Raw genomic sequence first — 16,812 nt, 5'->3', positions numbered from 1 at the left:
TTCACAGCCTGCTCTAAACTCTCTGTCCAAAGGGAGAGGGCCTAAGTCAGTGAAACAAGCGCCACTGCTGGTTTGCATGCTGCGCCAGCGGACATATAACACTTTTTTAGCTCCGTTTCCATTCACCTATCCATCGGGTGCTTTAGGGCAGAGATGTCATCAATTGGTAATGCTGTCTTCCTAGAAAGCCTTGCCACTGGGGCATCAACCGATGGAGGGGTGGTCCATATCTCTTGCACTTCATCTGCAAATGGAAAAGCTTTTCAATTTTCCTCTCCACTGGAATCCTTCTAGATATCTTAGACCACTCTGCTTTCATTAATTCTTGCACCTTATTATGCACAGGAAAAAACAGGCTTTTTCTTTCTGGAAAATAGTAGGGAGATGGATGGTTGGTCTGCATCCTCCAAGTTAAGGGTTAACTGCTTTAATTAAAGGATTCAAATGTCTCTGATTGAATCTCCTCTCCAGTTTCCTCATCCCCGATGAAGAAGCATTATCTGAAGAAATTTCGTGTGAGCAACTGCTTCTTTAATCCATATCATGAGGGATTGCTGATTAGGAAAGGAAGCAGAAGTTGATGGACTCTCTGTGTCTTATTTGATGCCTTAATCTCCTTCGGCATTAATTCAGCAAAACAATCTTTACAAATTATTTTATCCTTTATAGCAGGGTTATGACAAGCTTTACAGCGTCCCACAGACTCATGTTTATCTCTCTTCTTAAAGGGTTTTTCCATAAGGGCAGACACACTGCAATAAATATAAATAAATAACCATTTTAAAATGTTATCCGAAACTTTAAAAGAAGCTGTCGCAGAAATACAGGCTCTACCTTAGGGGCAGTCATACTGCAATAAATAAGACGTTTAAAAAACGTAACAGCATTACCACCATAGATAACAGTGGATATATAGGTTCCTTCACAGGGGCAGTTATAGTGCAATAAATGAACACATAACAATCATTGATGCTATTAGGAGCACACAATAGATTATAGCAGACACAACAGGGTCTTACATAGGGGCAGAAAATACTGCATCATACATTTAACAATAGTATTAAAATACTAGGAGAACTCCCATAGCCACCGTACAGATTGTACATGAGTAACCGGCATACATACTGCACTTCAATAATGTTAGGCATATTAGGCATAGGCATGTTGAAACAACATATAGCCTGCCTGTACTCACTCAGAGGAAGGAGCAGTTCTCTTAGGGGCAGCCGGATCCATAGCGGAGCACGCTGATTCAGACGCCAGGCAGCATGTGGAGTGGCTGCAGAAAGTTTTAAAATCAGCGTGATGTCATCAGACGGCGCTGCCCCAACCAGGAAGTGCCTGAGCACAAGTAGGAGCTGCTGATCGCAGCAAAATACAGCCCCCTCTTCACGAGTCCAGGGGGACTCCCCTTCCTAGCAACGCTGTTGCTACACAGGACAGGGGCTACGGGCGGAGGACTCTGCAGTAAGATAAGCAGAGATGAAAGCCCGGTAATCTCTCTGTGACTGTAGTGCCTGAAAAGACAAACAAACAAAGTTAATTGAAATGCATGTCTGACCCAGGCTGGGACAGAAGAAAAAAGACTGTCTTGGGTTGGTAGGAGGAGGGATTTATAGGGTTGGAAAATTAACCCTTTCTTCTGTCCAGGCTGGGAACCAGCAGGGAAACCCATCAGTAAAGATTTTATGTTGACGGAGGATGGCCAGGAAAAGACCATCTCTGGTAAGTATGGTAAGGATTTTCTCTTGTCCTGCCCATCCTCGCTTTTGAAAACACGGGGGAACCATGACAGTATCCATTGAACATTATTAATCAATTGATGTGACTGCGCATAGAGGATCTATTTGGCTTGCCCTTTGGACACGGGCCAGTGGCGCAATGGATAACGCGTCTGACTACGGATCAGAAGATTGTAGGTTCGACTCCTGCCTGGCTCGGAGAGCTTTCTTTTTTTCACACAGCACCATCAGAAACTGAGAAATAAATAATGGAAAGGTCTTGCTGCCTCCTGCGGGGTGTAAAGAATTTTCCTGTTGGGCATCATTTCTAAATGCATTGCTGCATTTTGTAAATAAGAATTTGTAAATAAGGTACCCCTTGGGGTCAGTGTTGCTTTGTGTTGTCTGTTGCAAAGAAAGTCGGAGTCGGGCCAAAAACTTTCAAGAAACGTGCAGCGCACAGAGCCCGGATAGCTCAGTCGGTAGAGCATCAGACTTTTAATCTGAGGGTCCAGGGTTCAAGTCCCTGTTCGGGCGCTGCACTTTTCAGAGAGGTGTTTGTAGAAATGGACAAGTCCTTCCATTCAATCTGAGGTTGTTGGTAAGGAGAAGGAGCTCAGGAACAGGAAATGGTTCCTAGCTAAATGTGCTATAAAGTCCAAAGTCATGGGAGCCAAGGGATGAAAGCCTGAAAGGTATGGAATTGCGCACAGGGCAACGTGACGTTGATTGCACAGTCGGGTTACCCTGGAAGCGCCAGATGAGCCGCGGAGCCTACCGCCCCACTTTAACGGCAGAAATCTGCTAAAAACATTTAAATGGGTTGAAAAAGAAAATTAATGCAAACAACAACCGTGCCGAGAGAAAAATACAAACAACCTGCACGAGAGCTGGCAGCCCCAAGCGTACGGCTTGCCGTGATCGTATAGTGGTTAGTACTCTGCGTTGTGGCCGCAGCAACCCCGGTTCGAATCCGGGTCACGGCAGCTTTTTCCCCTTGATACCATTTTACTAACATTAACATGTAAAACGGCCCTTTACCCTTCATCCTTAATTGGCGTACGTACTTCAAAAAATTGCAAATTGGTCAGATATTTTTATAACAAAAAAACCCTCTCTTCTCTACGTAGTAGCCTTTCAGGAACTCATTATCATGGGCTTCTCTGTGGACTGATAATTTGTTTTATCAGATCCTTTTATGTTCTTTTGAATTGGTAGGAAGTGGCAGGAAGTGCTAAAGTGAAACTGGCTTGATATTCTTGTTTAGTGGCAGAAAAAACAGAAACCATAGATATTTCCTTAATTACAACAATAGGCAAAAAGTATATTCAGCACAAGTCCTACTCATTAAGCTAATATTGAAAATGGATGTATACTGTCCCTTAAAAACAGAAAACAAAGGGGAGCTCGCATGTCCAATGGACGAGGTGGCCGAGTGGTTAAGGCGATGGACTGCTAATCCATTGTGCTCAGCACGCATGGGTTCGAATCCCATCCTCGTCGGTAGAAGTTTTCATGTAGTGAATATGTTCAATACTGTAGTCCGTTACCTTTCAGAAAAGTTCATCAAGTTGCTTGTGGAACGCTATGCATCTATATTGTCCGTACACAGCCCCAATTACCTGATCTGAGCCAAAGTAAGGAAGAGCTGTGGACAGTGACATTGAAATCAGTTAATACCTGTAGTACTTCTCTATAAGCTAAAGACAATGTAACCCAGATCCTATCACTATGAGTGGAACTGATGGGCTACTACAAAAAGAAGTTACAGTGAAGAATGCACCATGTATTGCTTTATAGCATTTTGTGAGATCTATGATTTGATTGATTCCATCTATTGATTAGGAAATCTATTGACCAACCTTCTTCAGATGTTTCCTGTATCTTGTGAGATTTTTAACTTGGTTGATTCCACCTATTAATTAGGAAATCTATTGACCAACCTTTTTCAAATGTTTCCTGTATCTTGTGAGATCTTTAACTTGGTTGATTCCACCTATTAATTAGGAAATCTATTTATCTATTTTGTTGATAACAAGTTGTCTAATGCCAGGCAGTGTCATTCTGTGGCTACTAAAGCAAATAAAGTGCTGTCTTGTATAAAAAAGGGCATTGACTCAAGGGATGAGAACATAATTTTGCCCCTTTATAGGTCCCTGGTAAGGCCTCACCTTGAGTATGCAGTGCAGTTTTGGGCTCCAGTCCTTAAGAAGGATATTAATGAGCTGGAGAGAGTGCAGAGACTGCAACTAAACTGGTTAAGGGGATGGAAGATTTAAACTATGAGGTGAGACTGTCGAGGTTGGGGTTGTTCTCTCTGGAAAAGAGGCACTTGCGAGGGGACATGATTACTCTGTACAAGTACATTAGAGGGGATTATAGGCAGTTGGGGGATGTTCTTTTTTCCCATAAAAACAATCAGCGCACCAGAGGTCACCCCTTTAGATTAGAGGAAAGGAGCTTCCATTTGAAGCAGCGTAGGTGGTTTTTCACGGTGAGGGCAGTGAGGTTATGGAATGCCCTTCCTAGTGATGTGGTAATGGCAGATTCTGTTAATGCCTTTAAGAGGGGCCTGGATGAGTTCTTGATCAATCAGAATATCCAAGGCTATTGTGATACTAATATCTACAGTTGGTACTAGTGGTTGTGTGTATAGTGTATGTATGTGAGTGTGGATTGGTAGGTGTGGGTTAAGTGTGCTGGGTTTACTTGGATGGGTTGAACTTGATGGACACTGGTCTTTTTTCAACCCTATGTAACTATGTAACTATGTAACTATTGACCAAAATTCTTCAGATTTTTCCTGTATCTTGTGAGATCTTTAACTTGGTTGATTTAACCTATTAATTCCCTTACGTCCCATACGGCAGCACAATGAGATATATTTGTCTTTCCTGCCATGTAGGACAAGTGAGAGAAGAGTTAATTTTTTACCCCACCCATAAATAGGAGTTGCCCAGGCCCAAATGCAGTGTTTTTTTGTCCTACCTGTTGTAGGTAAGTGAGTTCATGGTATCCTATTAATACTTCTTCTTTTTTTCCTTAGGTGTCTGGCCAGGTCCCAAGGGGACTTGAGGACCGCAGGCTGTGTACCCGAGGGGTATTCCAGCCGGAGACTGCGGATAGTCTCTTAGGTGGAACGCTGCCATGATAATCAGTGTAACCGAGGGTTGCCCAGTTCCAAGATGGCGGCGATGACCTCTGACGCCCAACTAAGAGTTGACGCGATTGGTCTGAAGCGGAGCCTGCGTCTGAAGATGCGCAAACTGCGTAAAGCTACACGTGTAAAATTCGCGCCAGGTAATCTTTAAATTCCGCTTGCGTAATATCTATGCGCCTTCAGTTTGGCGCGAAAATTGACGCAACCAGCTTGTTGCTGCATAGCGTTCTGCCTAGGCTGCAGCCTCCTGTTTGGGCTAAAGAGGTACATGGTAGTCTTGGGCTATCTACACATGAGGTGTGATTGTGTCACTGATTTTCTGTGTCTTTTTACAGATGTCTACCCCTGACCCTCCACCTGCAAAGAAACATAAGAAATCTAAGCATCTTCAGTGCAAGGCATGTGACATGCTCCTTCCAGATGATTATGATAAAATATTCTGCAGGGAATGCCTGACCTATCTGGCTCAGAAGGAATCCGGAGCTGTGCAGGAATCTTCATCTTCCTGGATTAAAACTTTCATTAAATCTACTATGCAAGAGATGTTTAATCAGATGCATTCTAATCCAATTGAGCCTACGAGTAACAACTCTCCTTCCTTCACCAATCCAGCCTCGTTGGACAACTCGACACAGGACTCCTCCTCTGAGGAAGAAGAGCCTTTAGCTTTGTTTCCTGTGGAACAAACTTCCAGATTAATAAGGAAAGTCAGACAGACGATTGAAGTGACAGATGGGGAAGATCCTCAGGCTTCCACATCACAATTAACTAAGAGGTCAAAGACTTTTCCTGTTCATTCAGTCATGAAGGACCTGATGACTAGAGAGTGGAAAAATCCAGAAAAGGCTCCTTCTATAACTAAAAGACAAAAACTTTTGTTTCCTATTCAGGAGGAGGAGTTACAGTCTTGGGAGGCACCCCCTAAGGTGGATGTCGCTATTGCTAGACTTTCTAAAAGAACCTTACTTCCAGTGGAAGACGGATCTGGCCTAAAGGATCCTATGGATCGTAAGATAGAGTGCTTACTCAGAAGAGCTTATACCACAGGATCAGCCATTTGCAAGCCAGCCCTTGCAGCTTCAGGGGTTGCTCACTCAACGAGGCATTGGCTTAAACAAATTTCCGATGACATTAATAACAGAGTTCCTCGTGAGGAATTGCTGGACTCCCTCAATAAGATTAATATGGCTGTGGATTTCTTGTGTGATGTATCTATCGAAAGTATTAAACTTGCGGCCAAATCAATGGTGCTTTCAACAGCAGCTAGAAGAGCCTTATGGCTAAGAACATGGTCAGCGGATGTGACATCAAAGAATAGTCTATGTGCCATGGCATTTGAACCAGGTCGGTTATTTGGGTCAGAGCTGGATAAATTGCTTGAAGCCCTTTCTGGTTCTAAAGGGAAACGTCTTCCTCAAGAGAATTTTTCCAAAAGAAACAGAGGTTCTTTTTTTCGCTCTAGAAGATCCTCACCCAAAAGAGATGATTATCACCAGAGGGAAAGGAAAAGAAATGAGGATAATTCCTTTCGCCCAAACAGAGCATTTACCTCTTCTAAGGGGGATAGAGGAACAGGGAAGAAATTTTCTTTCAAGAAAAAACCATCCTTCTGACGCCAGAAGTATGATCCCTGTGGGAGGAAGGTTGGCGTATTTCTTTCCCGAGTGGGAAGAAACTGTTTCGGACTCTTGGATCCTTCAGCTAATCTCAGAAGGATACAGAATAGAGTTTTACAGATCACCTCCCCAAAGGTTCGTTCCCACTCCTCTGGTTTCTTCGCTAAGACAGTTGGCATTAGAAAAGGCTATCACAGACTTTGTCTCAGCCAGAGTACTCGAGCCGGTCCCATTGCAGGAACTACAGCGGGGAACTTATTCAAAGGTTTTTTTGGTTCCCAAGCCAAATGGGACCTTCAGAACCATCATAGACTTAAGGTTTGTCAATCAGTTCATCCACAAAAAGAGATTCCGAATGGAAACTGTAAAGTCTGTGTTAAACAGCTTGGACAGAGGATATTTCATGGCGTCTTTGGACCTGAAGGATGCTTATCTTCATGTTCCCATATTTCAAGCTCACAGGAAGTTCCTACGGATTGCAGTATTCATCAAGGGAGTGTTACATCATTACCAGTTCAGAGTTCTTCCGTTTGGGATTACAACAGCACCACGTGTATTCACCAAGATTGTGACCTCTGTAGCAGCGGTACTGAGGAAAGAAGGGATATCAGTTATCCCTTATCTAGACGACTGGCTGATCACAGCAGTATCAGCATCTATGCTGGAGAAACATCTGAACAGAACTATCAGTCTACTTCAGTACCTTGGCTGGATAATAAATTGGGACAAATCATGCCTGACCCCATCCAGAACAATCCAGTTTCTGGGATTTGTCATCAGGTCATCAGAGATGAAGACTTACCTTCCACAGGACAAGATTCTCAAATTAATGGAGGCTGTTCAGGAGATAATTCAAGATCCCCTCTCCACACTCAGAGACTTGATGGGGGTGTTAGGTCTTATGACATCATCTATAGAGGCAGTCCCTTGGGCGAGGTTCCACATGAGACCGTTACAGTTGGAGATCCTTATGAGATGGGATTGGACATGAAGGTTTGTCTCAGTCACGAGACGAGATACAAGTTGAGATGGTGGATTCAGGAGAACAACCTTTCACAGGGGTTATCCTTCCAACAAGAGAGGTGGCTAGTCCTCACCACAGATGCCTCCCAGTGGGGCTGGGGAGCCCATCTGAACCAGTTGGTGGCACAAGGCTCTTGGGATCCAGTAGAGAGTTCCATGTCATCGAACTTCAGAGAATTGAGAGCAGTTCACAAGGCCATTATAGCCTTCCAACATTTATTGAAGGGGAGGAACCTGAAGGTTCTCTCAGACAACTCTACAACAGTAGCCTACCTGAACAGACAGGGAGGAACCAGAGTTCCCATCCTGAATCAGGAGGTCTTCAAAATTTTGAGCTGGGCGGAGAATTACATTCCTCGACTGAGGGCAATCCACATAAAAGGAGAAGACAATGTTCTGGCAGATCAGTTGAGCAGGAAGAGAGTTATTCCTGGGGAGTGGTCTCTGGATCAGAAGATATTCTTGAAGATAACAGAACGCTGGGGGATGCCAGAGATAGATCTTATGGCTACCAGGAAGAATCGCAAGGTGAGGACGTTTTGTTCACTAAACAGATCCGATCAGCCGAACTTCATAGATGCAATGTCGATCACGTGGCAGTTTCAACTTATCTAAATTTTTCCTCCAATACCTATGATTCCCAGAGTATTGCAGAAGATCCGGGCGGAGCAGGTGCAAACTATCATCATAGCTCCATTCTGGCCTCGGAGGAGTTGGTTTTCCCTATTAATGTCAATGTCCAGGGGACAGTATTGGATTCTCCCTCACTTCCCAGCGCTTCTGACTCAAGGACATCTTATGTGCCAACAACTCTCCAGACTACAGATGACAGCATGGAGACTGACAGGTCCGTTCTAGAGGTTCAGGGACTTTCTCCTGAGGTGGTTAATATCCTTATGCAGTCCAGGAAAGTTTCCACCAATAAAGCCTACACTAGAGTCTGGAAGATTTTCAAGGACTGGTGCAGGAGGCGTAAGGTTTCTCATATCCATCATTCACTACCTGTGTTGTTAAAATTCCTTCAGGAGGGATTTGACAAAGGATTAGCGGTCAACACTATTAAGGCACAGATTTCAGCTTTATCAGTTCTTTTCAACCAATCTCTTTCTACTCTTCCCCTTGTGAAAAGATTTATCAGGGCCATTTCTAAAATTCGACCCAGGATTCTTCAACCTTCCTTGTCTTGGGATTTACCTCTGGTGCTAAACAAGTTATGTGAATCTCCTTATGAACCTCTGGAAGAGTCTTCAATTAAATGTTTGTCCTTCAAGACCCTTTTTCTAATAGCCATAACTTCGGCCAAAAGGATTGGGGAGATCCAAGCCTTGTCAATCAGGGAACCATACTTGACCTTTTTCCCGGATCATGTGGTTTTGAAGACCCTTCCAAACTTTAAACCTAAAGTGGTTAATGCCTTTAATGTTAATCAGGAAATAATTTTGCCAGCAATTCAAGAGGCTCAGAGTGGGAATTCTCAACTTGCACTGTTAGATGTGGGAAGGATCCTCAAGAGTTATCTAAAGTGCACGGAAGACTTTAGGAAAGATGAAAATCTTTTCATTAGTTTCGCAGGGAAGAACAAAGGTATTAAAGCCTCAAAACCATCCTTAGCCCGGTGGATAAAGGAGACTATCCAGATGGCCTACATTAAAGATGACCTCAATCCACCCTTTCAGATCAAGGCACATTCTACCAGGAAGATGTCTACCTCCTGGGCTGAAGCAGCCAAAGTCTCTATAGATCAAATATGTAGAGCAGCGACTTGGAGCAGTCCAAATACATTCATTCAACACTACAGGGTAGACATCTCAGCCTCTCAGGAAGCCTCCTATGGCAGTAAGGTTCTGCAGAAGGCGTTATGAAGATTACCCTCCCTTATTACTTGCTACTTCTCATTGTGCTGCCGTATGGGACGTAAGGGAATTAGTAAATTTATACTTACCGTAATTTACTTTTCCCTTAGTCCCTTCGGCAGCAAATTTATCCCTCCCTATTAAATTACTTAAGCATTGTCATGTGTGGTTACTAGAAACAAAAAAACACTGCATTTGGGCCTGGGCAACTCCTATTTATGGGTGGGGTAAAAAATTAACTCTTCTCTCACTTGTCCTACATGGCAGGAAAGACAAATATATCTCATTGTGCTGCCGAAGGGACTAAGGGAAAAGTAAATTATGGTAAGTATAAATTTACTAATTAGGAAATCTATTGACCAACCTTCTTCACATGTTTCCTGTATCTTTTGAGATCTTTAACTTGGTTGATTCCACCTATTAAATAGGAAATCTATTGACCAAAATTCTCTCTTGTGAGAGATCTTTGACCAAGGTTCTTCAGATGTTTCCTGTATGTTTGAGGTTCACTCAAAAAACAACCAGAATACCTCACACACCAGTTGGTGCTGTGGCTCGGTTGTTTAAGCTGCCTCTCTCATACACTACACATCTTTAGTTTGGTTCTCAGCAGTGCCTCCATTTTCTTGACATCTTTAATGCAGAAATCCCATATTACATACACAGGCCAACCTGGAAGTCATCTGACCATCTAACCAAAAGGCTGAATGGTCAAGTACTGTGAAAGTTGGCCACATTGGCGATTGGAGCATTAGTAAGCTATGAATTTGTATTCATTTCCCTTCATTTTTTAGCACTAATGGCCGGTACCCAGAGGAACAAACAGCCCCCCCAGCCCAAAAAACAGTGACTGTCTGTGGCACCTTACAGCCCCCCTGGCATTTGCCTGAACCCACAGATTGCCAGTCCAGGCTGCTTGTGGCTGATGAGTTTTGTATTGTAATAAAGTTCTTGGTATGTAGCATGGCAACTTTGCTTAAAGGCATTTGCACTGAAGCAGGTGATTATGCACAATTGCCCAAGTGGGGAGTCTTATATTTGAGACTTGAAAAACATTTACCAGGAGTGGGGTTTGAACCCACGCGGATATACATCCATTGGATCTTAAGTCCAACGCCTTAACCACACGGCCATCCTGGTTATACGATGAAAGGAGAGACTCAGCCACAGTAGATTGGTTCCATGAATAGGTGCCGGGATATGTGGATCACACCCTTGTCAGCAGTGTTATTATCCAATGAGTTAGTGTTGTAACTAAAAAAAAATGTCAGAGTTATAATATAAAAACTACTTTTTGATTCCCTTTGGAAGGCTCCACCAAAAATCATGTGGCGCTGTGGCTTAGTTATTTAAAGTGCCTGTCTCGTAAACAGGAGGTCCTGAGTTCAGCTCTCAGCAGTGCCTTGCTCTCTTTGTTTCCGTTAACCTTAAACTTGGAAGTACGAGCTTCCCGCCTGTGTGCAATTTCTCTCACTAGCATGCCTTTGAAAAGATGATGTCGGTATGGTAGGCAAAAGAAAGGAGTCAAACTAAAACGACATGCATACTATACCAAATAACATAAAGCTGCAGTGCCACAGGCTCCCCATACTCGGCCCTAGTTACTCATTTCAGAGGAGGGGAATGAGCTTTTAGCTGACCTTGTAGAAAGGTGCACACTTGTAGCTCACTGAATTTACAGGCAAGGGAGAAAGAAGTTGCGGAATGGGGCATCAGTGTGCTTATTTCTCTTTCTGTCCACAGGATCAGCCCCAACCGGTTGGCGCTGTGGCTTAGTTGGTTAAAGCGCCTGTCTTGTAAACAGGAGATCCTGAGTTCGACTCTCAGCAATGCCTGCCTTCTTCCTTTAAAGCTTGCGGGGAATAGCTAGAGCATGCCTTTGGCTCTCTTGCCCATGTCTGTTCTCTGAACGTATCTGCCCATTAAAGCATGGTTCCTCTGAAAACTCCCAGCCTGTTTTACATGCAGATGTCAGTCTCCTGGCAAGTGTATGCCTACCAACCAAGCAACGGCCGCTTCCTATCAAAGTGTGGAACTGTGTCTTGGGTCAATTAGACACATCTTTTCATGCTTAGCCCGAATAATGTTCCTGTCAAGATTGCAAAGTAGCTAGGCTTACTGAGCTTCAAGCTACAGACTGGGGACGAAAGGTATTGGTGGTTGGAGGTAAAACATGTGCGTTGGGGGGAAATTCCTTGGTAATAAAGGATGTGTTCAGGTTGTTGATTTGGTTTTGCTAATGAGCGCTGCTCACGCCTACCAAGGAGCAAGGCTCACACCTGAATCAAGAATTTGTCATGAGTTTTAATGCAGAGCTGACAAATATGTTTCAATCAAGGCCTTCTTCTTCTTAATTATCCACCTGTCTAACAGATATCTCGAGAGTTTAACAGCAAGTAATACTTGCCCAATAATCCTGATCTTGGTGCAATCTTCTGCATGTGCCCATTTTTTATTTTTATGCCCTTGACAGAGGCTGTAGTCTGGCGCTGTGGCTTAGTTGGTTAAAGCGCCTGTCTAGTAAACAGGAGATCCTGAGTTCGAATCTCAGCAGTGCCTCATTTTCATCTATAAGATTCCATTCTGTTTGAGGTAGTCCAATTACGGGTAAACATGGCAATTACTGGATGGCCAACTGAATAGTCCATAGGGATAGCCAATTAGCTTTGCTGTGAGCTGAACTAGAAAGAGTTGCGGCTCTTCTCACTTCCAAACGTGGGCAGTATACTCCCTGGCAATGAATGAGGCTTTTGTTGATCTCACTTTTTTCCTATTGAAGCTACTCCATGTTTGGTCCTTGTTATGTACATGATTAGAATACCAATGCTATGGGATGGATATTCCCCTCCCTTCTTTGCAGCTGACACCTTCTTTCGACTGAGTAATAGTGATTGTGAAAATAAAGTAGTACTTGACAAAAAATGGCTTGTGTAAAGAAAATTGTGTGTTTTTTGTGAATTTAAATGGGACTTGTAATTAAAATGACTATTACTTTATTTTTTATTACCGTTATTATACATTCATTTTAAAATTAGGCTATTTTCACTGACCTTACCCCCCTCTTCTATATAAACAGGGCAAATTGTTCAGATATTTTTATAACAAAAAAACCCTCTCTTCTCTACGTAGTAGCCTTTCAGGAACTCATTATCATGGGCTTCTCTGTGGACTGATAATTAGTTTTATCAGATCCTTTTATGTTCTTTTGAATTGGTAGGAAGTGGCAGGAAGTGCTAAAGTGAAACTGGCTTGATATTCTTGTTTAGTGGCAGAGAAAACAGAAACCATAGATATTTCCTTAATTACAACAATAGGCAAAAAGTATATTCAGCACAAGTCCTACTCATTAAGCTAATATTGAAAATGGATGTATACTGTCCCTTAAAAACAGAAAACAAAGGGCACCTCGCATGTCCAATGGACGAGGTGGCCGAGTGGTTAAGGCGATGGACTGCTAATCCATTGTGCTCAGCACGCGTGGGTTCGAATCCCATCCTCGTCGGTAGAAGTTTTCATGTAGTGAATATGTTCAAAACTGTAGTCCGTTACCTTTCAGAAAAGTTCATCAAGTTGCTTGTGGAACGCTATGCATCTATATTGTCCGTACACAGCCCCAATTACCTGATCTGAGCCAAAGTAAGGAAGAGCTGTGGACAGTGACATTGAAATCAGTTAATACCTGTAGTACTTCTCTATAAGCTAAAGACAATGTAACCCAGATCCTATCACTATGAGTGGAACTGATGGGCTACTATAAAAAGAAGTTACAGTGAAGAATGCACCATGTATTGCTTTATAGCATTTTGTGAGATCTATGATTTGATTGATTCCATCTATTGATTAGGAAATCTATTGACCAACCTTCTTCAGATGTTTCCTATATCTTGTGAGATCTTTAACTTGGTTGATTTAACCTATTAATTAGGAAATCTATTGACCAACCTTCTTCAGATGTTTCCTGTATCTTGTGAGATTTTTAACTTGGTTGATTCCACCTATTAATTAGGAAATCTATTGACCAAAATTCTCTCTTGTGAGAGATCTTTGACCAAGGTTCTTCAGATGTTTCCTGTATGTTTGAGGTTCACTCAAAAAACAACCAGAATACCTCACACACCAGTTGGTGCTGTGGCTCGGTTGTTTAAGCTGCCTCTCTCATACACTACACATCCTTAGTTTGGTTCTCAGCAGTGCCTCCATTTTCTTGACATCTTTAATGCAGAAATCCCATATTACATACACAGGCCAACCTGGAAGTCATCTGACCATCTAACCAAAAGGCTGAATGGTCAAGTACTGTGAAAGTTGGCCTCATTGGCGATTGGAGCATTAGTAAGCTATGAATTTGTATTCATTTCCCTTCATTTTTTAGCACTAATGGCCGGTACCCAGAGGCACAAACAGCCCCCCCAGCCCAAAAAACAGTGACTGTCTGTGGCACCTTACAGCGCCCCTGGCATTTGCCTGAACCCACAGATTGCCAGTCCAGGCTGCTTGTGGCTGATGAGTTTTGTATTGTAATAAAGTTCTTGGTATGTAGCATGGCAACTTTGCTTAAAGGCATTTGCACTGAAGCAGGTGATTATGCACAATTGCCCAAGTGGGGAGTCTTATATTTGAGACTTGAAAAACATTTACCAGGAGTGGGGTTTGAACCCACGCGGATATACATCCATTGGATCTTAAGTCCAACGCCTTAACCACTCGGCCATCCTGGTTATACGATGTGAGGAGAGACTCAGCCACAGTAGATTGGTCACATGAATAGGTGCCGGGATATGTGGATCACACCCTTGTCAGCAGTGTTATTATCCAATGAGTTAGTGTTGTAACTAAAAAAAAAACGTCAGAGTTATAATATAAAAACTACTTTTTGATTCCCTTTGGAAGGCTCCACCAAAAATCTTGTGGCGCTGTGGCTTAGTTGTTTAAAGTGCCTGTCTAGTAAACAGGAGGTTCTGAGTTCAGCTCTCATCAGTGCCTTGCTCTCTTTGTTTCCGTCAACCTTAAACTTGGAAGTACGAGCTTCCCGCCTGTGTGCAATTTCTCTCACTAGCATGCCTTTGAAAAGATGATGTCGGTATGGTAGGCAAAAGAAAGGAGTCAAACTAAAACGACATGCATACTATACCAAATAACATAAAGCTGCAGTGCCACAGGCTCCCCATACTCGGCCCTAGTTACTCATTTCAGAGGAGGGGAATGAGCTTTTAGCTGACCTTGTAGAAAGGTGCACACTTGTAGCTCACTGAATTTACAGGCAAGGCAGAAAGAAGTTGCGGAATGGGGCATCAGTGTGCTTATTTCTCTTTCTGTCCACAGGATCAGCCCCAACTGGTTGGCGCTGTGGCTTAGTTGGTTAAAGCGCCTGTCTTGTAAACAGGAGATCCTGAGTTCGACTCTCAGCAGTGCCTGCCTTCTTCCTTTAAAGCTTGCGGGGAATAGCTAGAGCGTGCCTTTGGCTCTCTTGCCCATGTCTGTTCTCTGAACTTATCTGCCCGTTAAAGCATGGTTCCTCTGAAAACTCCCAGCCTGTTTTACATGCAGATGTCAGTCTCCTGGCAAGTGTATGCCTACCAACCAAGCAACGGCCGCTTCCTATCAAAGTGTGGAACTGTGTCTTGGGTCAATTAGACACATCTTTTCATGCTTAGCCCGAATAATGTTCCTGTCAAGATTGCAAAGTAGCTAGGCTTACTGAGCTTCAAGCTACAGACTGGGGACGAAAGGTATTGGTGGTTGGAGGTAAAACATGTGCGTTGGGGGGAAATTCCTTGGTAATAAAGGATGTGTTCAGGTTGTTGATTTGGTTTTGCTAATGAGCGCTGCTCACGCCTGCCAAGGAGCAAGGCTCACACCTGAATCAAGAATTTGTCATGAGTTTTAATGCAGAGCTGACAAATATGTTTCAATCAAGGCCTTCTTCTTCTTAATTATCCACCTGTCTAACAGATATCTCGAGAGTTTAACAGCAAGTAATACTTGCCCAATAATCCTGATCTTGGTGCAATCTTCTGCATGTGCCCATTTTTTATTTTTATGCCCTTGACAGAGGCTGTAGTCTGGCGCTGTGGCTTAGTTGGTTAAAGCGCCTGTCTAGTAAACAGGAGATCCTGAGTTCGAATCTCAGCAGTGCCTCGTTTTCATCTATAAGATTCCATTCTGTTTGAGGTAGTCCAATTACGGGTAAACATGGCAATTACTGGATGGCCTACTGGATGGCCTACTGGATGGCCAACTGAATAGTCCATAGGGATAGCCAATTAGCTTTGCTGTGAGCTGAACTAGAAAGAGTTGCGGCTCTTCTCACTTCCAAACGTGGGCAGTATACTCCCTGGCAATGAATGAGGCTTTTGTTGATCTCACTTTTTTCCTATTGAAGCTACTCCATGTTTGGTCCTTGTTATGTACATGATTAGACTACCAATGCTATGGGATGGATATTCCCCTCCCTTCTTTGCAGCTGACACCTTCTTTCGACTGAGTAATAGTGATTGTGAAAATAAAGTAGTACTTGACAAAAAATATCTTGTGTAAAGAAAATTGTGTGTTTTTTGTGAATTTAAATGGGACTTGTAATTAAAATGACTATTACTTTATTTTTTATTACCGTTATTATACATTCATTTTAAAATTAGGCTATTTTCACTGACCTTACCCCCCTCTTCTATATAAACAGGGCAAATTGTTCAGATATTTTTATAACAAAAAAACCCTCTCTTCTCTACGTAGTAGCCTTTCAGGAACTCATTATCATGGGCTTCTCTGTGGACTGATAATTAGTTTTATCAGATCCTTTTATGTTCTTTTGAATTGGTAGGAAGTGGCAGGAAGTGCTAAAGTGAAACTGGCTTCATATTCTTGTTTAGTGGCAGAAAAAACAGAAACCATAGATATTTCCTTAATTACAACAATAGGCAAAAAGTATATTCAGCACAAGTCCTACTCATTAAGCTAATATTGAAAATGGATGTATACTGTCCCTTAAAAACAGAAAACAAAGGGGACCTCGCATGTCCAATGGACGAGGTGGCCGAGTGGTTAAGGCGATGGACTGCTAATCCATTGTGCTCAGCACGCGTGGGTTCGAATCCCATCCTCATCGGTAGAAGTTTTCATGTAGTGAATATGTTCAATACTGTAGTCCGTTACCTTTCAGAAAAGTTCATCAAGTTGCTTGTGGAACGCTATGCATTTATATTGTCCGTACACAGCCCCAATTACCTGATCTGAGCCAAAGTAAGGAAGAGCTGTGGACAGTGACATTGAAATCAGTTAATACCTGTAGTACTTCTCTATAAGCTAAAGACAATGTAACCCAGATCCTATCACTATGAGTGGAACTGATGGGCTACTATAAAAAGAAGTTACAGTGAAGAATGCACCATGTATTGCTTTATAGCATTTTGTGAGATCTATGATTTGATTGATTCCATCTA

At 42.8% G+C, this 16,812-nt stretch overlaps 12 non-coding genes across 12 annotated transcripts; 10 read left to right on the top strand and 2 right to left on the bottom strand.

Annotated features, from left to right (window-relative positions):
* The first annotated feature begins 1,867 nt into the window (after positions 1-1,867).
* trnar-acg lies at positions 1,868-1,940 on the top strand. The gene has a single exon. It is a non-coding gene; the product is annotated as a tRNA-Arg (tRNA).
* A 245-nt stretch (positions 1,941-2,185) lies between these two features.
* trnak-uuu lies at positions 2,186-2,258 on the top strand. Its single transcript has one exon. It is a non-coding gene; the product is annotated as a tRNA-Lys (tRNA).
* Positions 2,259-2,635: 377 nt separating this feature from the next.
* trnah-gug lies at positions 2,636-2,707 on the top strand. The gene has a single exon. It is a non-coding gene; the product is annotated as a tRNA-His (tRNA).
* A 435-nt stretch (positions 2,708-3,142) lies between these two features.
* trnas-gcu lies at positions 3,143-3,224 on the top strand. The gene has a single exon. It is a non-coding gene; the product is annotated as a tRNA-Ser (tRNA).
* Positions 3,225-10,430: 7,206 nt separating this feature from the next.
* trnal-uaa lies at positions 10,431-10,513 on the bottom strand. The gene has a single exon. It is a non-coding gene; the product is annotated as a tRNA-Leu (tRNA).
* A 621-nt stretch (positions 10,514-11,134) lies between these two features.
* trnat-ugu lies at positions 11,135-11,208 on the top strand. The gene has a single exon. It is a non-coding gene; the product is annotated as a tRNA-Thr (tRNA).
* A 650-nt stretch (positions 11,209-11,858) lies between these two features.
* Positions 11,859-11,932, top strand: trnat-agu. Its single transcript has one exon. It is a non-coding gene; the product is annotated as a tRNA-Thr (tRNA).
* An 861-nt stretch (positions 11,933-12,793) lies between these two features.
* Positions 12,794-12,875, top strand: trnas-gcu. Its single transcript has one exon. It is a non-coding gene; the product is annotated as a tRNA-Ser (tRNA).
* A 1,133-nt stretch (positions 12,876-14,008) lies between these two features.
* On the bottom strand, positions 14,009-14,091 carry trnal-uaa. The gene has a single exon. It is a non-coding gene; the product is annotated as a tRNA-Leu (tRNA).
* Positions 14,092-14,713: 622 nt separating this feature from the next.
* trnat-ugu lies at positions 14,714-14,787 on the top strand. The gene has a single exon. It is a non-coding gene; the product is annotated as a tRNA-Thr (tRNA).
* A 650-nt stretch (positions 14,788-15,437) lies between these two features.
* On the top strand, positions 15,438-15,511 carry trnat-agu. The gene has a single exon. It is a non-coding gene; the product is annotated as a tRNA-Thr (tRNA).
* Positions 15,512-16,396: 885 nt separating this feature from the next.
* trnas-gcu lies at positions 16,397-16,478 on the top strand. Its single transcript has one exon. It is a non-coding gene; the product is annotated as a tRNA-Ser (tRNA).
* Positions 16,479-16,812: the final 334 nt, after the last annotated feature.

The sequence above is a fragment of the Xenopus tropicalis genome, chromosome 3 (genome assembly GCF_000004195.4).
Source record: "Xenopus tropicalis strain Nigerian chromosome 3, UCB_Xtro_10.0, whole genome shotgun sequence".
In the NCBI taxonomy this organism is placed as follows: Eukaryota; Metazoa; Chordata; class Amphibia; order Anura; family Pipidae; genus Xenopus; species Xenopus tropicalis.
The sequence above is the reverse complement of the archived record's forward strand: the minus strand, read 5'-3'. Positions and strand labels throughout refer to the sequence as shown.